This window comes from Microcebus murinus, chromosome 9 (assembly GCF_040939455.1).
Source record: "Microcebus murinus isolate Inina chromosome 9, M.murinus_Inina_mat1.0, whole genome shotgun sequence".
Taxonomy (NCBI): domain Eukaryota; kingdom Metazoa; phylum Chordata; class Mammalia; order Primates; family Cheirogaleidae; genus Microcebus; species Microcebus murinus.
The window spans coordinates 9,882,648-9,908,274 of record NC_134112.1 but is presented as its reverse complement, the minus strand read 5'-3'; the positions used below and the strand labels follow the sequence as shown (position 1 = coordinate 9,908,274).

Here is a 25,627-nt window from a genome sequence, read left to right as displayed (position 1 = left end):
GGCCCAGGCCCATGTCCGCACTCCTGCCACCTGTTTAGTCCCACTAAGCGTCCCTAGTCAAGACTTGAATAAGACACTATTATTAAATGTGCAGATGAACTAAAACCAGCAGGAACAGCTAGTAAGAGAAAAAATAAATCAGGATTTGAATGAACCACAAGAGACCCTGGCAAAGACCTGTGCTGGGGGCAGAGCCCCTCGGTGGTTCAGCCACACCCCTACGATGGTTATCAGAGTTCACCTATGGACGTAGACAAGGACTCGAAGACAGCACTGAAAGTGAATAATTTTTTTTGCAGGCATGGTAGAATTATGGGCGATGTTTTCCTTTTATATAAAATTCTCATAAATGTTTTCCAATATAACCACTGTGTAAATACTACTAATAAAGAAATCCTTCACAAGGGACAAGATTGGAGAAGCCGCCTTGACAACAGCTCGAGAGAAGGAGCCTTGGAAGGGCTGGTGTCCACAGCTCCAGCTTGTGGCCGCTGAAAAAGCAAACGGGGCCTCAGGTTCTGTCCTTGGGGGTGGGGCGTGCAGAGCAGACCAAGAGGGTCACACTCGAGACAGCAACTACAGGAAACAGATTGGACTTTCATCAAAATTTAAAAGTTTTATCCACCAAAGGATACTATCAGGAGTGAAAAGACAGCTGACAGAATGGGATAAAATATTTGCAAATCATATCTGATAAGGGATTAATATCCAGACTATATAAAGAACTATTAATAAAACTCAACAATAAAAAAGAAATCCAAAAATGGCAAAGACTTGAATAGGTATTTCTATGAACCAGACAGAGAAAAACGGTCTGTAGCGTGTGAGGAGACAAACCCAATGGTGTGCTCACTTTGCATAAGTCACTATACCTGTTATACTCCAACTAAAAACTTAAACAATGTATTATGGCGGGCCCTGGGGGTCATTTAGATGGTAGCAGTTTGGTTGTCCAAATTTTTAGATCCTAGAAATCCGTGCAGCTTGACTGCCAGATGTCAGACCTGGCCTTGGAAAAAAGACACTGGCATGAGCACAGGAGGGTCAGGGGTCAGGGTGGAAGGGGATCCAGGCTGCAGCCCACACAACCAGGGCTCAGTCCCACAGGGAAGCCATGAGGCCAGGGGCCAGGTGGCCTCTCCGAGGGGGCAGAGGCCCAGGCCCATGGGGCGACTCAGTCTGGGATGACTGTCACAGCTGTCTGTGTGTTGCCCCAAGCTCTCATGGCTTCTGGCTGGTGGTCCTGGGCCTGTGGGCAGCAGGGCCAGATGAGGACCGGCAGGGACTCTACTGGATGGGTCCTTGGCAGGGAGGGACCCTGCCCCGACTGGGGCCCGTGCCTTCCCGACCTGACTGGTGACCCAGCCCCACAGCTCCCCACTGACTGGGAAATGCCTCCTTCCCAATAACGGGAACGTTTTTAGGATGACAGCTGGTCTCAGAGGTGTGCCAGCTCAGCTGTCTGGAAGCAGAGGGAGAGACTGACACCCAGAGGGACAGCGTGACGATTCCCGGGTGGCAGGGCGAGAGAGACAAGCGCTTCTAACAGCCAGGGCTTGGGGCCACCCCAGGGAGCAGCTTTGGACTCTGCTCAGGCCTGGCTGGCTCCTCTCCAAGTGCATTGTCAACAGAGGGATAGGGACATCACTTTTTTAAATTTTAAAAATAAAATCTTGATCACAAAACAAAATCAAGAGAGCCAGGGCCTGCCCCATGTCTGGCACAGACCTACCGGACAGGGTTGCCCCCGAGGCGTGTCATCTCTTTCACTTTCTCAGCTCTAGACGCTGTGGGATACTGGGGAGGGCAACTCCAATCCCATTTCTAGCAGCCTCCGTCTCCACTCCTCATCTGTCGTGTGGCCTTTGACACACACTTGCCAGATTCAGCAAATAGAAGGGCCACGAAGTACAAGGACCCTGCATTCTCCCATCAGCCGCTGGGGACTTAGACTCAGACTCGAGGGAGACACGCACCTGATTTCAGGAGAGCGTGGAGCAGAGGCCCCGGGACAGGCGTGTTTCTAAGGGCAGGATGGTGAGGCTGAGGCCAGGTAGGTCCTAGATCCACTCAGGCCTCTTCCCTGCCGGCCCCACCCGGCCCAGCCCTGCCTCAGGTCAGCCGTCCACCCGAAGTGCCTTTCCTCCTGGGTGGTGTCTGACTCCTGGCCACCAGCAGTGCTCCTCGCATGGCTCTCTTTGTGCAGCCTTGCTTCACACACGCTGCCCGTGACAGTCTGCCTCTGAGGGTACGTCGTGGGACACAGACACAAGCTGCGATCTGCTCAGACAATGTGGGGACACTCGGATTTGGAACCACTCAGAAACCATCCAGTGATTGAGCACATACTGTTTGCTGGTTTCTGGGTCAGTAACACCTGTACACCAGCAGTCCCCAACCTTTTGGCACTAGGGACTGGTTTCATGGAAGACAATTTTTCCGTGGACTTGGGGGGTGGTGTGGGGACGGTTTGGGGACGATTCAAGCACATCACATTTACTGTGCAGTCAGCCTCTCTGCTAGCGATAATCTGTGTTTGCAGCTGCTCCCAGCGCTAGCATCACCACCTCGGCTCCACCCCAGATCGTCAGGCGTTAGGGTCTCATGAGGAGCCGCACCCCGCATGCCTGGCAGGTGCAGTGCACAGTAGGGTTCGCGCTCCTGAGAATCCAACACCTCACTGATCTGGCAGGAGCATGGTGATGCCAGGGAAGGGGAGTGGCTGTAAATACAGATGAAGCTTTGTTCACTCACCTGCTGCTCCCCTCCTGCTGTGGGGCCTGGTTCCTAACAGGGACAGGTACCAGTCTGTGGCCCTGGGTTTGGGGACAGCAGCTGTAACGATGGAGGCAGGCAGGGAGTAAGAGCAAGGTAGCTGGTGGAATCCCACGGCTGCTGTACCCAGCTGCCTCCTGGGGTTGTGGGCAGGGTGCTAACTCAGTTTATGTTCGTAATCTTGTTTCTCTGGCCAAGTGCATTCTGAGCTCCAAACAGTGACATTATAGATGAGCTTTTCAACTCTCCCAGGCCCTGGTCCTTTCTCCCCGAGGCCTCTGCACACTCCACCCCCCAGCTCTGCTTCCCAAACTCTTCCTGCTCCCTGGTCGTGCCCCTAACCCCAGGCCCTGCACCTGGTGTGGTCTCCCCAAACCCTTGCCCTCCCTCCTCCTCGGGTGTCCTTAGTACCCAGCTTCCGTGTCACCATCACCTACTTCAGGACCCTTGGTCTGCCCCAAAATTTAGTGGCTAAAAGCAATACCACTTTGCTTTTGCTCACAAATCTGCCATTTGGCAAGGCTCAGTGGGGACTGGTCATTGGTGCCACTCAGTGTCAGCCAGGGTGGCTCAAGGCTGGGGCTGGAGCCATCTGACGTCTCACCCACCGGCAGTCTGGCAGCTGATGCCTGGCTATTGGAACGACCCCAGCTGGGACTGTTGGCCTGACGCGGCCGGGGACCCCTCCATGGGGCCTGGGCTTTTTCCTGCCGCAGGGGCAGGATCCAGGTTGAGCATCACTGGAGGAGAGCCAGGCAGTGCCACGTGGCTGCAGCGGGCACATTCGCCTCCTCCTCGGCACGTTTCTTAGCGACACACACACTCCGGCTGTCCCGGATGGAGGCCCCTTTGTGGCCTCCGTCACCTTTTTCCTTTTCACACATTGTTTCTTCTGGTGAGCATGCACAGCTTCTGTACTTTAGAAGACAGAAAATAAAACAGAATTCTAATTTCCTTTTACTTTAATTTCAGTTCTAGACCCCTAATTATAATTCACTCAAATCGTAGTATATGAACGCCCCACATGTGGCCCACTCATCTTTTCTGGTACCATTTCTAATTATTTGATAAAGATAATAGAGTGAATTAATACTCCACCTTTTGAAGGCTTATGGATTTAGGCTGAGTGAAAACATTTCTGCTTTAGAAATGCTACAGTCAGTGGTCTCTGTGCTATTTTTTTTTTTGAGACAGAATCTCACTCCGTTGCCTGGGCTAGAGTGCCGTGGCGTCAGCCTACCTCACAGCAACCTCAAACTCCTGGGCTCAAGTGATCTTCCTGCCTCAGCCTCCCCAATAACTGGGACTACAAGCATGCACCACCATACCTGACTAATTTTTTCTATATATTTTTAGTTGGCCAATTAATGTCTTTCTATTTATAGTAGAGACAGGGTCTCGCTCTTGCTCAGGCTGGTTTTGAACTCCTGACCTTGAGCAATCCACCCACCTCGGCCTCCCAGAGTGCTAGGATTACAGGCGTGAGCCACCATGCCCGGCTGGTCTCTGTGCTATTGATGTCATTTCTGGCCCATGTTTCAGCCCAGACAGGTGAGCACCCACTCGGGGTTCTCCCAGAAAACATAATGTGTGTGTGTGTGTGTGTGTGTGTGTGTGTGTGCACATGCGTGCATGTGTGTAGCTCCTGTTGACATAGCGACTTGGTTTGGGAGAAGTAACCTACAGACCAGGCTTTTACAGCAGGTTCTGTAGTTTAAACAAATTCTTTTTCTTTGAATCATAGAGGAGCAGCCTCACATGATGGTGAAGTCTGTACCTTCTCTAATCCCGTTTCAGTGCCGCCGTGTGGCTGCCACAAGCACACATTGTTCCAAATAGGGATTTTTCCCAGGCAACAGGTTTGGGTATATCTGTATGAGTAGTTTGATTTTTTTAAAATCAGGCAATGCAAACACCTTAATGATTAATGTAATAGATTTTTTGAAAAATTATAAAAATTCTTTGTTAATTATCCGTATTCCTATTAGGAATTTTAGTGCTTCTTATATTTTTGGCAATAGTTAAACAAATACAGTCTTGGGCCGGGCGCGGTGGCTCACGCCTGTAATCCTAGCTCTCTGGGAGGCCGAGGTGGGCGGATTGCTCGAGGTCAGGAGTTCGAAACCAGCCTGAGCAAGAGCGAGACCCCGTCTCTACTATAAATAGAAAGAAATTAATTGGCCACATAATATATATAGAAAAAATTAGCCGGGCATGGTGGCGCATGCCTGTAGTCCCAGCCACTTGGGAGGCTGAGGCAGAAGGATTGCTTGAGCCCAGGAGTTTGAGGTTGCTGTGAGCTAGGCTGACGCCACGGCACTCACTCTAGCCTAGGCAACAAAGTGAGACTCTGTCTCAAAAAAAAAACCAAAAAACAAACAAACAAACAAAAAAAAAAACAAATACAGTCTTAAAGACTACATTGAAAATATTTAATTCGCCCATGTGAATTAAGTTAGAGGCAGGGTCTAAACAGTGTCTACATAAGAACAGACCCTCCTGATGGGAGGTCTCAGGCCTTGGGGAGAGGTACTTGGTTGGGTGGAAAGAACCGGAGCCCTATCCCTACACATCTGAGAGTGGAAGTTCCCTCTGTTGAGAATGAGGGTATTAACATCTACCTTCAAGGTTAGTCGTAAAGATGAAGTGAAGTGTGTGTATGTGAAAATGCTTCGAAAATATCTGAAATCATTTCTCAGCCTGGCATTGGGCAAGTTCTGCCCTTGGGTTCAAATACTCAGATTAGGTCTAGTGTCCTGGAGGGGAAGAAGGAGAACAACATGAGAATCACTTATTCATTCCCTGAGTTGCTTTTGGTCTCCCGCTGAGTGTGGCATGTTGTTGGGTTATAAATATTTATTGGCTGCCTGCTAAGTGTGGCATTCTGGAAAGGTAAACCAGCCTTTGGTAGGGGACAAGAGACAAGTTCACAAACATTCTGAGAGTTCAGAGGGCAGACCACTTCCTGACATATGGGTTTTTTAAAGTTATATAAACTTACAAGCTAAAGGATGACCCCAAAAAAAAAAAAAAAAAAAAGTTATATAAACTATTTTATTTCCAAACTATTATATGTTGATGTTTTATAGAAGAAAAAAATGACAGAGTTCAATTAGCCACTGAGATATAATTGGTTATATTTTCCTTGGGGGTAATATAGAATTTGTTTATTCTTCAGTGGTTTCATGTTTACAAAATACCAGTAAAAATAGTGAGGAAGGGATTCAATCCACCTAACCTATCACATACAGAACAACTAAATATTTTTCTTCCGGAAATTTGGAAGAAATGTTTTCTAAAAGACTGGATATGCCTAATTTTGGTTACTAGTGTCTTAATATTTATTCAATGTTTTACTTTTTTATTGATACATAATAAATATCTATATCTATTATACACACACACACACACACACACACACACATATATATATTTGCACCAACATGGATGGAACTGGAGAACATTATGTTAAGTAAAATAAGCCAGGCACAGAAAGACAAATGTTGCATATTCTCACTCATGGGCGAGCTAAAAAAATTGGTCTCATGAAAGTGGAGAGTATTATGACAGATACCAGAGACTGGGAAGGGTGTGGATTGGGGGATGAAGAGAGATTGGGTACAAACACAGTTAGATAGAAGGAATAAGGCCAAGTGCAGTGGCTCACACCTGTAATCCCTAGCACTCTGGGAGGCCAAGGCAGGAGGATTGCTTGAGGTCAGGAGTTTGAAACCAGCCTGAGCAAGAGTGAGATCCCATCTCTACTAAAAATAGAAAGAAATTAGCTGGACAACTAAAAATCTATATAGAAAATATTAGCCAAGCATGGTGACACACACCTGTAGTCCCAGCTACTTGGGGGGCTGAGGCAGAAGGATCACTTGAGCCAGGAGTTTGAGGTTGCTGTGAGCTAGCCTCATGCCATGGCACTCTAGCCGGGGTAACAGAGTGAGACTGTCTCAAAAAAAAAAAAACAAAACGGAATAAGATCTAATGTTTGATAGCTGAGTAGGGTGACCATAGTCAACAAAAATGTATGTTTCAAAATAGCTAGAGGACAGATCTTGAAATGTTTCTAACACATAGAAATGCTAAATACCCTGACTTGATCACTACACATTCTATGCAGATGTCTGGGTTTTACTCAGGTGGAGATGGCACTGGAGGCCTCTCAGGTGCATGCCTGCGAGCATTCCCCCACCACAACCCGCTTCAGAGCTGCACTTTGGAAAGATGAATCTAATGGGAACATGCAAAGTTGATTAGAAAACAGAAATGAGAAAAAGAAGAGTGTTCCAAGAATTCAGAGTGGAAAACCACCCAGATGCTTTTTTTGGGAGGAGCACCTGGAGGAGAATCTGGGAGAGCACCTAAGGGAGCATCTAAGAGGAGCACTTGGAGGACCCTTGAGGAGCACTCAGGAGCAGTCAAGAGGAACACCTAGGACTACCTGGGGGAGCATCCAGAGGACTCCTTGAAGGAACACTGGGAGGAGCACCTGGGAGGAGCAGAAGGTGTCATGTGGGGAGAGATCACGTTGGGTGTTCCCACTGAGTGGGTGGGCTGGAGGATGGAGAGGTGACAATCTGGAAGACAGATGGGGCTAGAGACAGGCCATCTGTGAGCCAGTGGTTGTTGAAGGGACAGCAGCAACAAGGGACATTCTGAGCATTGTCTGCACACCTGAGTGGGAAATCTGCCCTGGGAAGGAGGAGGGTGTCTCTCTGCTTTGCTGTTAGAGCCGGAGTCACAAGGAGAGTAGACTCTGCCATCTACCCTCCTTTAGTCCCTGCTGGCGAGCCTGGCTCAACAGGGACCAGCCCTCAAACTTGGCAAGTCAGGGGCTTGTGCCCGCCTAAGTGGTCAGCGAGTCCCTCTGAGACCCTCAGACCGCTCCATGCCTGGCCAGGGCCAGCCCTCCTCCCCCTCCTCACTAGGGAATGGTGAGTACGGTAAAGAACAAGGGCCCACAGCTGATGGGGACTGTGGGAACTCAGTCCCAGGGGCCTGGGCTGCTGGGTCCTGTGAGACCTGCTGCCCGGGGCCTCCACACCACCCCACTCTGGCCCTGGGCTCTCAGGGAGTCTGTCTACCTGCACTCCCTGGTGGCCGTCCCTGAGGAGGCTGGTGTGGGAGTATCCTCCCATTCAAAACTGGTATGCAGCAGTTCATGTGTTTGTTCATTCATTCATTCCTGAAATATTTGCTGAGTGCCTTTGGGTCTCCAGGGCTCTAGGGCCGTGCTGCCCGTTCTGGCGGCCACACGCACCCAGAGCCTTGAAGTGCAGCGAGTTCATTGAGAGGTGCGGTGAGTGCAAAGCACATAGTGGGTGTTGGAGGCTCAGTAGTGTAAAAAATGTAAAATATAGTATCAATCATTTTTATATTTGATTGCTCATTAAAATGATTATTTTGAATAAATCATGTTAAATAAGATATGATTAAAATCTATTTCACTTCTTTCTTTCTTTCTTTCTTTTTCTTTCTTTCTTTCTTTCTTTCTTTCTTTCTTTCTTTCTTTCTTTCTTTCTTTCTTTCTTTCTTTCTTTCTTTCTTTCTTTCTTTCTTTCTTTCTTTCTTGCCTGCCTTCCTTCTCTCTCTCTCTCTCTTTCTTTCTTGACTGCATTTCACTCTTTTACCTAGGCTAGAGTACAGTGGTGTCATCACAGCTCACAGCAACGTCGAATTCCTGGGCTGAAGCGATCCTCCTTCCTCAGCCTCCTGAGTAGCTGGGACTACAGGCACACACCACTACATCCAAATAATTTTTAGTTTTTTTTATAGAGACGGATCTCACTGTGTTACCCAGGCTAGCCTTGAACTCCTGGGCTCAAGTGATCCTCCTGCCTCTGCGTCCCAAAGTGCTGGGGTTATAAGCATGAGCCACCATGCCTGCCTCCCAAGTTTTGACTACCAACTTTCTACTTTGCTAAGTAATAATGTTTGAAGAAGCACTGCTCTCAGCAATCAGGAGAGTGTGGTTATCTTAATACCAGAAATGCAGAAAGCCACGGTCAGAATATAGAACTTAATGAAAAACTCATCCCCTGCCCTTTGATTTATTGATTTGTGGAGACCCCAAGTGCTGGGTGAGTTTTCTAAGGAGCCTCTCGTGAGCACATCCACACCCTTGGCTCCTCCTCTCTCGGGCTGCAGTCACTCGCAGGACCACCCGGAGTTGACACAGGCTGTGTCCCCATGTGGGAAAGATGAGGTGTTGGAAACACACTATTGTTGAGGACTGTGGCTGGCACCTCGCTGGGCCCTTCATACACCCTTCATATCTTGATTCTTACACGCAGATGTCCTCATTCATGTGGCTCAGTGGAGGAAACTGAATTTGTGAGAGGCTATGCAAGGTGTCTGGGCCACATAAACTGTAAGAGGATACCCAGATGGCCAACGAGCAGTGAGAAGATGCTCAGCCTCATTAGCAATCAGGGAGAGGCATATCAAAAACGACGCGCTACCACCGACCAAATGGAAAAGACCAGCAGTACCAGGACTTACAGCAGCACCTCCGGTGGGGATGTGAACTGGTGTGGCCACTTTGCAAGCAGTTTGGTGGACACAAAAGTGTGGCCACTTTGCAAGCAGTTTAGTAGACAAATATCCACACATCCTAGGACCTTGCCACGCCACCCAGTGGAAACATGCACATATGCACAGTGGCATTTGCCAGAGCCCCAGACTGGAAAAAGCCAAATATCCATCAACAGAGAAAAAGGAAAAAAAAAATAATCATGCAATAAAACAGCAAACAGGCCAACTGCTGCTACGCACAGCAACTATGATATTTGTATCTAAATGACGTGCTTTCCAAATTTTGCCATTAATATCATGATGAATAATACCTTTATACATGTCTTTATGGAATACTCCTAGATGATGGCTACAAAATAAATTGCTAAAAAGCAGTTGATGAATCAGGCTATGGGATTTCTTAATTTTTATAGATGCTGTCCAGTTACCTTTAGAAAAAGGCTAAATCAATTTTTATGCATACCAGCTATGCCTCAGAGAGCCTGCTTTCCCATACACATGCCAACACACAATGTATATCTGTTTAAAATGTACATTAAACACAAGTAATATTCCTCCACACTTTCACTTGGAGGCTAATTTATTTATGTTGCCTATTTTTAAATCATCTTCAGGGTACTAGTTAAGAAAATGCCACTTGCTGTAACTAACTAACCCTTTTAGGAAGAATATCCCATCAGAAGACAACTCTGTTTCTCTTCTGTGTCAGCAACACAAATAAAAGGTAAGGTCTCTGATCGTTAGCAATGGCAGGATTTGCTCCCAGTGACCATTTGGGAACGTAGTTGGAAGTAAATCATCTGTGTCTGTTTCTTCATCTGGAAGATGAGAGTAAGGATACTATGCCTTACCTCCCGGGGCTAGAATGCTCGTCAGGTAAGGTCACACATTCCAATGTCTGAGTGACAGAGTGAAGACTTCCCCGGTCCCAACCCCCCAGGGAGATAGGAAAGGGCCTACTCTCCCAGAGCTGACCTAGAGCGCCAAGTGAGAAAGAAAAAGGTGCTGGAGAGGGTGAGGCAGGCTGGACCAGCATCTGGGGAGAAGGCAGATCTTGAAAAACCACTTTTCCCAAGAAGTGCATCAGACCAGCATGGACCAGAGAGGTCATGTAGCAGCCAAGCACCCCTCCTTTCTCGTAATATTTGAGGCTTCTTCTGCAGTTTAAGAGCTGTCCAGAGAGCAGAGGGAGGCTTAATGTGGAAGGTGGCTATTTGAAGATACTATGAGGAAACGACACTGAGAAACTAAAGAACGGCAGTAATAAAATATCCAGTGTCTGGGTAATAGTGAAAGGCACACAGTCAAGCCTTGTCTATGGACGTCGCCTCATTCCTGGCACTGCCCCGCGGGCAGGTGCAGAAGACAGCGGAGAATCAGACCGGGGAATGGACCCCCAGCAGAAGAAGCAGGCTCAGGCTTGAGCCTGGACTGTGGGCCCCAACATTGCCCCTGATCCCTGCAGCCCACTGTCTCTGTCCTCAGAGATGGAGAGAAATGTGCTAGAGAAGCCTGTATGTCCAGACAGAGACCCACAGGCTCCTTTGAGAAGTTCCTGTCAAGGATATGATGTGAGCTCAAAATATTTGTTTCTTTTGCAGCATACAATGTATTCCAGAGAAGAAACTTCAGAAGATAGAGCTGAGTAAAAAGAAATAAACACAAATGATACCTCTACACAAAGACAGCCACCATTAACCTTGAAAGTATTTCTTTCCTGTCCTTTTCCCTCTCACAGACATCTCTCTATTTTCCAAAACTGTAATTAAACTATAATATTGTATAACATTTATTTCATTTTTGCCAGAGTGAACCTATTCCTATGTCATTAAATATTATTTCAGCAGTCTTAATGGTACCCAGATGTTCCTTTGTATGATCAACCATGGCTTAGTGAATTTACTTTTAAATATTTTGAAATTTTCCAAAGTCTTACGTTTAAATACAGATGCTCCTTAACTTACGATGGGGTTACATACCAATAAACCCATTCTAAGTTGAAAATGCAGCTCAGAGCGTCTTTGATCAAAGAATCACTGGTGCTTAAAGTCTGAAACCTTGGGGTTGTGTGTTGTTTTTGCACCAATGCAAAGTTGAAAAATCATTAAGTCAAGGCATTGTAAGTCAGGGACCATCTGTATAATATTGTCTTGATGTCTTGGTCTGCTATAACAAAATACTGTAAACTGGGTGGCTTACAAACAGAAATTTATCTCTCACAGTTCTGGAGGCTGGAAAACTACGATCACACACCAGCAGGTTTGGTGTCTGGTGAAGACCTGCTCTGTGGTTCATAGATGGCATCTTCTCACTGTGTCCTCACATGGTGGGAGGTGTGAAGGTCTCACTGAGGTCCCTTTTATAAGAGAACTAATCCCATTCATGGGGGCTCCACCCTCATGACCTAATTACCTCTCAAAGGCCCCACCTTCAAATAATTACACATTGGAGGCTAGGACTTCAACATATGAATTTTGGGGGGGTGGGTCACAAACATTCAGACCACAGCACTTGATACTTCAGCTAGTTCAATTTTGGTGTAAATGTGTGATTCTTTCTTAAGAACCGTCACTGCTCACTGTAAGACATGTTAAAGTAGTGTCTCACATTTTCATTTTCATGTTTTATTACATTTTTACTGTTTTTCATGAATTTATTAACCATTTCTTCTTTGTGAATGTGCTATGTGTTCTTTTTTTTTTTTTTTTTTTTTTTCAGACAGAGTCTCACTTTGTTGTCCAGGCTAGAGTGAGTGCCGTGGCGTCAGCCTAGCTCACAGCAACCTCAAACTCCTGGGCTCGAGTGATCCTTCTGCCTCAGCCTCCCGAGTAGCTGGGACTACAGGCATGTGCCACTATGCCCGGCTAATAATTTTTTTTTTTTATATATATCAGATGGCCAATTAATTTCTTTCTGTTTATAGTAGAGACGGGGTCTCGCTCTTGCTCAGGCTGGTTTTGAACTCCTGACCTTGAGCAATCCGCCCGCCTCGGCCTCCCAAGAGCTAGGATTACAGGCGTGAGCCACAGCGCCCGGCCTGCTATGTGTTCTTTATTCACTTTTCCAGAAGTTTGCCAATATCATAACTGATTCATAAGGACACTGTATATGAATATAAAAACTTCCTATGGCCGGGCGCGGTGGCTCACACCTGCAATCTTAGCACTCTGGGAGGCAGAGGTGGGAGGATTGCTTGAGCTCAGAAGTTGGAGACTAGTCTGAGCAAGAGCGGGACCCTGTCTCTATAAAAAAATAGAAAAATTAGCAGGGTATGGTGGCAATGAATGAGAGTTCTTGATGCTCTACATCCTCACCATCATTTAGTGTTGTCGGTGTTACTGGCCATTCCAACAGGTGTGTAGTGGTATATCGCTGTTGTTTTCATTTGCTAGCAGGAGTGCAAAATGGGACAGCCACATTGGAAGACAGTTTGGCAGTTTCTTTAAAAACTAAACATACTCTTACCATATGTTCCAGCAATTGCATTCCTTGATATTTACTGAAATGAATTGAAAACCATGTCTGCACTAAAACCTGCACTCAAATGTTTACGGTAGCTTCATTCACAGTTGCCAAAGCCTGGAAGTAACCAAGTTATTCTTCAATAGGTGAATGGGTAAATAAACTGTGGCACAACCATACAGTGGAATATTATTCAACAATTAAAAAAAGAGTTACCAGGCCATGAAAAGAACCGAGGAAACTTAAACACATATAGTAAGTGACAGAAGCTAGTCTGAAAAGGCTAAATACTGTATGATTCCAACTATATGATGTTCTGGAAAAGGTAAAATTATAGACACAAAAAAGATAAGTGGTTACCAAGGGTTTGGGAAGGAGGGAGGAGGGCTGAATGGGCGGAGCACAGTGGATCTTTAGGGCAGTGAAAGCACTCTGTATGATACTGTAGCAGTGGGTACATGATATTAGGTATTTGTCAAAACCCATAGAATCATACAACACAAAGAGTGAACCTTAACTGGGAACTTTAGTCAACGATGTATCAATATTGGCTATCAGTTGTAACAAGTGAACTACACTAACACAAGATGTTAACAATAGGGGATATCTGTGTGATGGGGAGAAGGGGTATATGGGAAGTCTCTGTACCATCTGCTCAATTTTTCTGTAAGCCTAAAACATAAAATCCATTAATAAAAAATTTTGGTATCCCTACCACCAATGTGTGAGAGAGCCTCCATTCCAGACTCACCAACAGAATGCATTGTCATACTTTACAATTTTATACTCTGATCTGTGAGTGTAATCATATTAATAGTTTGCATTTCTTTAATTCTGAATGACATTGAACATCTTATTCATATATTTATTATGGCTATATATCTGTGGATTATCTGTTCGTGACTTTTGCCCATTTTTTGTCAGGTTGTTGGTCTTATGTCCTCCTAAATTTTTAAATTAAAATTTTTATTTTGAAATAAGTATAATTATAAGAAATAACAGAGAGTTCCCATGTACCCTTTACCCTATTTCTGCCAATGGTAACATCTTGCAGAATGAGAGTACATCCCCACACCAGGATACTACATTGACACAGTCTGGATACAGAAAATCTGTCACCGCAAGGACAGCTCCTTGCCTGATAAAGGGGCAGGCGTATCTGGCTTGGGAACATTCTGGAGTGACGTTCTATATCTTTCTAGGGCTTACGTTACAAAAGTATATACATTTATCATCAAAAAATGGCAAAAAATCGAATCAAATGGTATTCTTAAAATTTGTGCATTACATTATATGTAAATTGTACCTCAAAAGAAAAAAAAAACAACCACAAACAAATAATGAACTCCAGTTAATGATGTGTAAACAGAAGTATTGGAGGGAAATATACTGTTGTCTGCAATTGAACTTGAAATGCAACTTAACTTGAAATAATAGCAAGATGAATGGTGGATGGATAGAAGAAAGGATACATGGATACACATGTGATAAAGCAAGTACAGTGTTCACTGTATAATTCTTTTCAACTTTTCTGTGTGTTTGAGAATGTTCATAATATGATGATGGGGGAGAAAAATTCATCTTTGACTCAGTACTTTGTGATGCCACCATGATCAGGGACTAAATTTCCATATGTACTTGTGTCGGTTTCTGTACTTTGTTTTCTACTCCACTGGTTGTTTATCATTCTAACCCAACACTTTTCATTACGAAGGCTTTTGTAGCACGTTTTAATGTTTGGTAAGGCTCTCGTAGCTTCTCTTTTTCAGTGATTTCCTGGCTATTATTTCCTGATAATTTTTCCATATGAATTTTAGTATCAACTTGTCTATCTTCATAAAGAAGCTTGGTGTTTCTATTGGAATTGTGTTAAATTTATACATTCATTTAGGGAAAACTGACATCATAATGATGTTGACTTGTCCTATCTAAGAACAAGGGACAAATGGCTTCCATTCTTTCACATCTAGCCTGTGTCTTACAAGAGTGCTTTAGTGTTTTCCTTAGAGGTTTTGCACATTTTAAATACTTATTCCTAAGCATTAGATCTTCTTTTGTGCTATTGGCAGCAGTCCCCAACCTTTTTGGCACAGGGACTGGTTTCATGGAAGACAATTTTTCCATGAACTGAGAGTGTGGGGTTGGGGGAGGAAGGTGGCGCTCAGCTGGTGATGCACGGCCGGTTCCAAACAGGCCACTGACCTGTGCCAGGCCACGGGCCATAGGTCGGGGACTGCAGAGGAGTGTTTGCTACTGCTGTATACTTTGACTGGTTGGGATTTGTGTATATGATGGGTATTATTGACTCCTAAGAGTTAATTTTATATCATAGTATCTTAGTGAATTTTTCCTCAGTAACTTTATTATTGAATCTCTAAACACAATCTTAACCCTAAACCTAACCTTAATTCTAATTCTACCCTAACAAGACCTTAACTAGCATCAACCCAAAAGATAAACCTGTCATCAATCCTAACCTTAATGCTATTTCTATCTCTAATCATAAATCTAATTATAACATCAAGCCTGACTCAAGCCTAATCTAACTTTTACCTTAACCTAATCCTAAATCAACCCCCAAACTTACCCTTCATTAAAGCCAAACTACCACACTAAACTACCAAAACTTAACACAGATCATAATACTAAAGCTCTCTCTAACCTTAAACCATGACCCTAACAAAATGCTCTACCATTAATCTTTACCCTAATCCTCACACTAACCCACCCACATCCTCACTCTAACCCTAACCCTAACCCAGAGTTTTACATTAACACTAGCACTAACTATAACTCTAACCCAAACACTAATCCTAAAACTGCCATTAAGTCTAAACTGTAATACTAAGCCAAATGTAATCTAATCTTAACCTGACTCTTAAACCTAAAACTAACCCTAACCTTAAATCTATCCCTAAATAAACTATAACCCTAACTTTAACCCCAGCTCTAAGAATCAACTCTACCTCCTCTGTCTCATGTATCTAAATACTAACCTTATCCTTAACTACACCCTAGTTCTGAACAAAATCCTCACCCCAACCAAGTGTTAAGCCTAACCATAATCATGAATCTAATCATATTGCCAAAACTAATTCAAATTTAATTCTAACACCAAATTTAGCACTAAACCAATACTAATCCTAATTCTAACATTTAAACCAATTCCAAATATTAACTTAACTAGAGTCAAACTTCACCATATTACAAATACTAACTCTAACCCCAACAGCATCATTAACCTTAAATTTAAGTCTAAAAGTATCATTAAAAACTCACCACTAACCTTAACCCTAATATTAACTCTAGCATTAAACAAACACTAGATGCCTGTAATCCTAGCACTCTGGGAAGCCGCGCGGGAGGATCCTTGGAGATTAGGAGTTCGAGACCTGTCTGAGCAAGAGCAAGACCCCATCTCTACTAAAAATTGAAAGAAATTAGCTGGACAACTAAAAATATATAGAAAAAATTAGCCGGGCATGGTGGTGCGTGCCTGTAGTCCCAGCTACTAAAGAGGCTGAGGCAGGAGGATTGCTTGAGCCCAGGAGTTTGAGGTTGCTGTGAGCTAGACAGAGTGAGACTCTGTCTAAAAACAAAACAAAACAAAAAAAAACAACGACCACTAGAGTAACAAAACCCGGATTCAGCTCTAACACAATCATTAACTAGCACAACTCCTACATAAAATCTAACTCTAACCCTAACCCTAACTCTACAACTAAAAACAACTCTAGCCCTAATGCTCACTTTAATAACCCTAAGCCGACTCTAGCACTAAATTTATCCTGAAACCTAATACTAACCCCAACAGGAAACCAAACTCTAATTCGAGTAAATAATCCAACTCAAAATCTGTCAGTGTTTATATCCTACTGTCTAATCCGATTAGAAGAACTGGATCATCTGGCAGGTACATTTTCCCTTAATTCGCTATAAATGTTGAAATTCTAAAGAGAAGTCATGTGATAGTTTTCAGAGAGAAGGTGCCCATTCCAGGAAGGCCCCTTCTCCGCAACTGCAGTCTCATTACCAGATCCTAGTCTGATCCTCATCTTTGCTGGAACCTCATCCAGAGGGTATGCCGAGTTGGCCAGACTTCAGGGGACTGACTTATACTAATCCAAATCTAACAGACAAGTGTATGTTAATGTCCTGGGCTACCTTTTGTGGAGTCCTACTTTTTCTAGTGATTGAAATAATCATGAGATTCATGAGTGACATGACATGAATGACTCATGTCATTCATGAGACCCACTGCAGGGCCAAGAAGTGTCACTGGAGCATCGCTCCATGCGACCACTGCTCCTCCTTGGAAGTTCACATCCAGATGTCGGCCCCTGTGGTTAGGGAAGGGCCTCTTCAGCAGGGGTGAAGCTAGTGAAAGACTGAATATGCAAACGGACGACCAGAGCATTCATACAACTAGAACCCCAGCAGCGACTAGAACAACCTGCAGCAACCTGCCCAGGAAACCAACCCCTTAGCTACAGGCACCAGCCCCGGCGGTCACCAGCCCGCCACCAGCCAGACAGGAGGCCCCTTCTAGTGAGCCGCCCCACTTCCCCAGGCCAAAGCCTCCCTCCGGGCACATCTGGAGCCTTCCCTGTCCCACTGTGAAGCGTTTCCCCTCGTCTGCCTGCCTGTGAATCTTGGCCAAACCCATGTGATGGTGGCCAGCTCCTTTGCTAGAGCAAGCTCCGAATAAACAGCTGTGCTGTCCTCACGTGGGTGGTCTTTGTTTATTTCCACACTGATCATGGATGTGCCATTTTCCCTGCTGGTGTTGGGCACAGGCACAAGCTCTGACCCGAGACGGGGCTTCCTAGGAGAGATTTTTCTCCCTGATTAAAGACTGCAGTAAGGGGGGCCTGCCCTTCCCCCTCTGGACACAGTCATGTGAAGGTGTGACACTTGAAGTCACACAAGGCAGCCAGCCTATGTCCATGAACCTAAGGCATTTGGGGAAAGCTCCTTGGATACTGGTTGTTGTCCTCCTCATAGCCAACTCTGGCTCAGTGCGGCCACCTGGCTAGGGCACACATTAGTCAGGCACTCTGTCTCCCAAAACCAGAGTGTCCTAATGATCCACTTGGTGAACAGATCAGAGCCAAAGAGGGCTGACCTCAAGATGAGGTACTGAGGACATTTCTCTGCCCAGAGACTCATGTCCAGCAGCTTCACAGTTGGACTAAGGTGCCAATTTTTAAGATAAATTTGGTTTTTTTTAATGCGGTAAAAGTACACATAACATAATTACCATCTTAACCATTGTTTTAAGTGCACAGTTCAGTGGTGTTAAGTACATTCACATTCTTTTTTTTTTTTTTTTTTTTTTTTGAGACAGAGTCTCACTTTGTTGCCCAGACTAGAGTGAGTGCCGTGGCGTCAGCCTGGCTCACAGCAACCTCAATCTCCGGGGCTCAGTGATCCTACTGCCTCAGCCTCCCGAGTAGCTGGGACTACAGGCATGCGCCACCATGCCCGGCTAATTTTTTGTATATATATTTTTAGTTGGTCAATTAATTTATTTCTATTTTTGGTAGAGACGGGGTCTCGCTCAGGCTGGTTTCGAACTCCTGACCTTGAGCAATCCGCCCTCCTCGGCCTCCCAAAGTGCTAGGATTACAGGCGTGAGCCACCGCGCCCGGCTTTTTTTTTTTTTTTTTTTGAGATAGAGTCTCACTCTGTTGCCCCAGCTAGAGTGCCGTGGCATCAGCCTAGCTCACAGCAACCTCAAACTCCTGGGCTCAAGCAATCCTCCTGCCTCAGTCTCCCGAGTAGCTGAGACTACAGACATGTGCCACCACGCCCGGCTAATTTTTTCTATTTTTAGTTGGTTGGCTAATTTCTTTCTATTTTTATAGTAGAGATGGGGTCTTGCTCTTGCTCAGGCTGGTCTCAGACTCCTGAGCTCAAGCAATCCTCCCGCCTTGGCCTCCAAAAGTGCTAGGATTACAGGTGTGAGCCACCGCGCCCACTCTACATTCACGTTCTTGTGCGACCACCATCAGCATCCACCTCTGGTACTTTTTCATCTTCTCAAACTGAAACTCTGTTCTCATCAAACACTAACTTCCCATTCCTCCTCCCCCGGGTCTTTGGCAACCACCGTCCTACTTTTCATCTCCATTAATCTGGTGACTCTATGGACCTCATATAAGTGGAATCATACAGTATGTGTCCTCTTGTGCCTGACTTATTTCACCTGGCATAATGTCCTCAAGGTTTGTCTCTGCTGTGGCATGTGTCAGAATGTTCTTCCTGTTTCAGGCTGAATAATATTCCAGTGTGTATAGACCACATTTTGTTGATCCACTTATCCATCGACTGACGCTTGGGTTGCTTCCAAGTTTTAACTATTGTGAATAATGCTGCTATTTTTTTTTTTTTTGAGACAGAGTCTCACTTTGTTGCCCAGGCTAGAGTGAGTGCCGTGGCGTCAGCCTGGCTCACAGCAACCTCAATCTCTGGGGCTCAGCAATCCTTCTGCCTCAGCCTTCCGAGTAGCTGGGACTACAGGCATGCATCACCATGCCCGGCTAATTTTTTTTTTGTATATATATTTTTAGTTGGTCAATTAATTTATTTCTATTTTTGGTAGAGACGGGGTCTCGCTCAGGCTGGTTTCGAACTCCTGACCTTGAGCAATCCGCCCGCCTCAGCCTCCCAAAGTGCTAGGATTACAGGCGTGAGCCACCACGCCTGGCCTAATGCTGCTATTAATATGGATGTACAAATATCTTCAAAATCCTCCTTTAAATTCTTTTGTACTTACACTCAAGTGGGATTCCTGGATCATACGATAGTTTTTTAACTTTTTGAGGAACTGCCATACTGTTTTCTATAGAGGCTGGTGCAAGTCCTTATCTTTGAACTAGTCTTTTCAAGATCTGTGAAGACTTTCTGTCTTAGGTCTTTAGTGCTGTCATAACAAAACATCACAGTCTTCCCAACACAAAGAAAAAACAAATGATTGAGGTTACGAATATCTCACTTGCCCTGACTTGATCACTATACATTATATTCAAGTATCAAAATATCGCATGTACCCACAAAATATGCCTAACTATGATACATCAATTTAAAAAGAATACTACAGACAAGGCAATTTATAAAGAAAAGAAATTAATTTCTCGCTGCTCTGGAGGCTAAGGCCAAGATCAGGTGCCGGCCTCTGGTGAGGGCCCTATTACTGCGTCACCCCATGGCTGAGGGGCGAGAGGGCAAGCTAGCCAAGTGCTGCCTGAAGCCTCCTTCATAAGGGCCTTCATTCCATTAAAAAGGAAGGTGCCCTCATGGCCTAGTCACCTTTTAAAGGCCCCACCCCTTAATACCAGCACTGTGACAACACCTACATTTTAGAGGAGACACATATTTAAACCATAGCATTCTGCTCCTGCCCCTCCCAATTTGTGTCCTCCTCTCATACAAAATACATTCATTCTATCCTAATAGCCCTAAAGGTCTTAACTCCTTCCAGCATCAACTCAAAATTCTAAAATCCAGAGACTCATCTGAATCAGATACATGAGAAACTCAAGGCATGATTCATCCGAGGCAAACTGCTCACCAGCTACAATCATGCTGTCAAAATACAATGGTGGAACAGGCATAGGAGAGACTTTCCCAGTCGAAAGGGGAGCAATAGGAAAGAAGGAAGAAGTAACAGGTCCTCAAAACCAACAGGACAAATGACATTAAATCTTAAGGCTTGAGAATAATCTTCTTTGACTCCATGTCCCACCATGTGGACACAGTGGGGCAGGGGTTGGGCCCTGAAGGCCTCTGGCAGCCCTGCCCCCATGGCTTTGCTGGTCGTGGCCCACAATTGGTTCTCACACATTGAAGTTGCATGCCTGCAGCTCTCCCAGGCTGGCACTGCATGCTGGTGGCTCTACAGGTCTGGAGTCTTGGGGGAAGACTCCCATGGCTCCATTAAGCATTGCCCTAGCAAGGGCTCTGCAGTGGCCCTCTCCCTGCAGCAAGTCACTGCCTGGGCCCTGAGGTTATCTGAGACATCTTTTGATATCTAGATGGAGGTAGACATGCCTCCATAACTCATGCACCCTGTGCACCTGCAGAGTTAGCACCACCTGGATGCCATCAAGGTTCACTCCTTATGTCCTCTGGCGTGGTGGCCCAAGTGGCACGTGGGCCCACTTCAGCCACAGCTGGGGTGGACAAGGTATGCTGTGCCAGATGTGGAGAGTGGACAAATTAATCAGCCCTGGGTGGCAAGTCCTGAGGTCCCATGGGCGCCATGGACCCCTTCCTTGAAAGACCTTACCACTCTGGGCCTGTGATGGGCATAGCTATCCAAAGTGGCTGTGGGTCATTCTCCATTGGCTTGATGAATAGCACCTGGTTTCCCTCTCTCCATACTAAGCTCCTTATCAAATTGTTATTTAGCTACACCCCTAGCTTTCTTTCCTAAACATGTTTTTTATGCTTTATATAGCCAGGTTGAGAATTTTCCAAGTCTTTACATTCTGCTTCCTTTTTAATTACAAATTCTGTCCTTAAGTTGTTTCTCTCTTCTCACATTTTACCATAAGCAACTAAGAGAAGCCATGCAGCATCCTGAACACTTTGCTGCTTAGAGATTTCTTCTGCCAAATATACTAGTTCATTGCTCTTAAGTTCTGCTTTCCATAAAGTCCTAGGACACGAACATAACTCAGCCAAGTTCTTAGCAACTGTATAAGAAGGGTGGCCTTCCCTCCGATTTCTAATACTTGTTCCTCCTTTCCATCTGAGACCCTGTTAGAATAGTCTTTCCTGTCATGACCACTTAGATGATCTCTAAGGAGAATGAGACTTCCCCAACAGCTTTCCTTTCCTGACCTATCACTGCTATTGCTCTTAATGCTCCATTCATGGCAATACAGGCTTTTTCCAGCATTCACTTCAAGACTATTCTAGCCTCTACCAATTACCCAGTTCCAAAGCCATTCCCACCTTTTTAGGTATTTTTTATAGCAACATCTCACTCTTTTTTCCCCCTTTTCACAATGTATTTTTAATATCCTCACGCTCAATTTTAAGACAAAGCAATTTTAATACTAGGTGCATACCATATACCATATGCCCTTGCTGCAAACAGCTCTTCTTGACAAGTTATGAAGTAGTTAAACGAGGTGTGGTTATGGCTGTAGTACTGAATGGTGCTGGTAAATACTACACAATTTTTTTTTATCATGTCACAACCTTTCGTTTCCAATTTAGTGACTGCTGCTATGGAATCAAATAGCAACAATGACAACATTATTAGGTTTGTTTTGTTTTGAACTATGACTTAGTAGCAACTGAGGTTCCCAGTTTTAACCCCTTGGCAGCAAGATCCAAGTTCCCTCTTTCGCACATTAGCACCTAAGTGTCAAGGGGTTAAATAACCAGCACAAAAGACACTGCACTTCTGGATTGTTGCATTTGGCAGAGCTGAAAGGAAACGAAATTGCGCTACATGTTGAAGGGATTGTGGGCAACATAAAGAAGACACCAGAAGATAAAATGTCACATGAGGTCTTCATAGTCCTGTACATATCCTCCATCGTAACCACCATAACCTGCCAGAGCGTCCTTCATGGTGGCCTTTAATCCCCTCCAGGAACCACACCTTTCCTCTTCTTTTTGGCTTTGTTTCGCTTTTCTTGCTTCTGTCTCTCACTGCACAGTATAGTCAATGAATTGGTAATCTTTTTCAAGTCATCAATTTCCAATGAAATACACACATCTTAAACTAAGAAGACTTCCAAAAAACTGGCATAATATAGTGACCTTTCATATTGTGTAATTTTATCTTTTAGTAATGTAAGATACTGGGCTATAAGGACAATGGACACCTTCCAGCTTCTGTTTACTGCTTGTTTGCTAACCGCAAGGCATTATGAGTACATTATGGGATGCAGAGGAGAAAGACAAAGAACGCGGAAACCGGAGTCTCTCAGCTAGGACCCGGAACAGGTTGGAGCCTATCAGGGGCAGGATGAAGTAAGAATCACTGTGGGGGCGGATGCATGACCAGTGTGTAAACAACTTAGCTATAAAAGGGTCACTAGCACACAAAGGGGGGTCCCTGCCCAAAAAAGAGGCCACTGCGCTGGCACTCTGGGGGCTCGGACCCTAGCTCAAGCTAGATAATAAAACTCCTTTTGATAATTACAGCCTCGGTGACTCTGTCTCTCTGTCCTGCAGCCCTGCGAATCTCGAATATAACAGTAACTTTCCAAATTCTGTGAAGTCCTCTCTTGAAGATGGGTTCACAGCGTCTATTCCATAAACTGTATTATTAACACCCAAAGTTTCCTTTGCTAACTCAAGGTCTGACTCTTCCTGTAATTTCTTTAGCCGCAGTTTATCTGCTAATTGTTCTCCTGGTGTTAGCGCTTCAGGTTCTTCATGTTCTTCTAACCTTTTTAAAACTTATTCTTGCCTTTTCTTCTGTTGGCGTTCTTTCTCTTTTATCTTCTCTGCTATTTTTTTCTTGTCTGAAATTTTTACTTCTGGTTTTACTTCTGCTTCCTCTTTTTTTTCATCATCACCGTCGTCCCAGTTATCCTTGACGTCCTGGTCCTCGCCCTCGCCTTGCCATCGGTCCCCGCCGGCAGTGCCGCTGCCTGCACTTTCCGCATGGGCCCTTCCACGGAGCCCGTGTCCACGTCCGGAGTTGGAGTCCCCCGCGCCCGCGGCGCCTCCATCTGGAACCGGGCGCTAGCGTGCGTGACAGGAAGAGCCAGCGGGGAGTCAGCGCGGCGGAGGTGAGGCACGGGGCTTGCTCAGCATCTCACTCTTGATGCCAATCTATGTCTTTTCATTTGTATTGCTATGACAGAATACTGCAGACTGGGCAATTTATAAAGGAAATGCATTTGTTTCTCACAGTTCTGGAGGCCGGGAAGTCCAGTATCAAGGCGCCCACATCTGATGGGAGCCTTCTTGTTGCATCATCCCAAGGCAGAAGGCGGAAGGGCGAGAGAGCAAGCTAGCCGGATGCTGCATGCAGCCTCTTTCCTAGGGGCCTTGATTCCATTAACAAGGAAGGTGCCCTTATGGCCTAATCACCTCTTAAAAGCCCCACCTCTTAGTACCAGCATGTTGGCAATACCTGAATTCTTGAGGGAACACATTTAAAACATAGTGTCATCTCTCTACTACCGTGTTTCCCGCAAAATAAGACGGGGTCTTATATTTATTTTTCCTCAAGAAGACACCCTAGGGCTTATTTTCAGGGGATGTGTTTTTTTTTTTTTAAGTACAGTACAACAATCTACATTTATTCAAATATAGTTAAGTCGTCTTCTTCTGGAACATCATCATAACTCTCCAAACCCCAAATTCCATCCTGAATTTCTTGCGACTCTATTTCCTTTAGAACCATTGGCCCCAATCTCTCATGTTGAGCAATAGAGCTCTCACGGGGCAGATGAGAAGGGCTGCTCGTCTTCTTTACCGCTCCATGAACAAATGCTTGGGCTGTGCAGATACGCTGCGTAGCCACTGGCTCCTGTCTCACCCACCCAGGCTGCTTGTTCCCAGCTGCATTCCCAAGAGTAACAGGTTTTCACACCCAAAGGCTGCCCACTGGCCCCATGCTCTCACCTCCATGCCCAGCCTGTCCTCATGGCAGCTGTGGCCAATTCCTCTCTGCCCAGGCTGGGCTCCTGGTGGGGAGGAACTCTCAGCATGGCTGATAGCTTAGGAAGGGCTAGGAAGTTGTAAGGTTTCTGGCCTGTTTTGTTTACTTGGAAAATGTATTGACTGCTCGGTGGCAGGTTCTTATTTCTGACAAACGGGGCAAGGTAATGAACGGTGTATGGGGAGCGGGGCTAGGGAAGCTAACCCCACACTGCAGTGCTATGGCCCTCGTGATGTGTGCAGTGTCTCCATCTACAGGATTGCTCTCTCGTTTGCTCAGCTCAGCGAAGATTTAAACTGAACAGATGGTCATGCTCATTCAGATTTGGTTTCTAGAATATTCTGACCTTTAGTAGCCTATAAGTATTTTTCCCTCCCGGGCAAAATAAAGAGTTCAGCTTGATTCCACGGGGTGTTTACTAAGGCAGTCCGTGCAGGCCTGTGGTCTCAGGACTTCTCCGAGGCCCTGCTCTGTGGAGCTGGTGCCCTGGGACTGCCCAGCAGGTGCTGGAGGTGGAGCATCCCTGTGGGAAGGACTCCACCTCCTGATTCCTGCCCCCAGGCCACAGATGAGGCCGATTCCCACCCACCAAGTGTGCATTGACCATAAAACCAGGTCGAATTTCCAAGTCCATCCTGGAAAAGTACCATCTGCGAACTCAAAGAAGTGGCAGAGGCGACAATTGTGGCCGGCAAGCCTGAGGGGTGGGTGAGGGTCAACAGGAAGCTGCCTTCCTCCAACTCGCTGCTTATCACGGTCCTGAGTGGCTTTTTCAAGACAGGAGCCGGCCCCACCCTGATGAAATGCTACCTTCCTGCAGAGAGCTGAGCGCGAGGGGGGCCCTGGGACCGCAGACAACCCCCAGCCTGCAGCTCCTCTGCACCCTGCCACCCGAGGGCCGGCATGGCTTGGTAGATGTAGGAATTTGGGGAAAAATAGGAAAACACCTGCACAAATAGGATAGAAACTGTCTGCCTGTAATACCATCAGCCAGATATAAGCATTCTCAATTTCACGCTTCATCTTTTCTGCATATCGGACAGAGAACATGGATCCTGCAGCACATTTTGTTTCTGACCTCCGTGGCCTGCACCGCCTCTCCAGGGCCCTGCTGCATCGTCCCTAGATCTGTCTCACCCATCAAGGCGGGGCCTGCGCCCCTGGGAGGGACAATGTGGCACCGTGCTTCATGGTGGCTGTAAGGCTGGT

General features: G+C 45.6%; 1 pseudogene; it reads right to left on the bottom strand.

The window, feature by feature from the left end:
- Window positions 1–22,941: 22,941 nt before the first annotated feature.
- On the bottom strand, window positions 22,942–25,535 carry LOC105870675 (eukaryotic translation initiation factor 3 subunit J-like; annotated as a pseudogene).
- Between the last annotated feature and the right edge of the window lie 92 nt (window positions 25,536–25,627).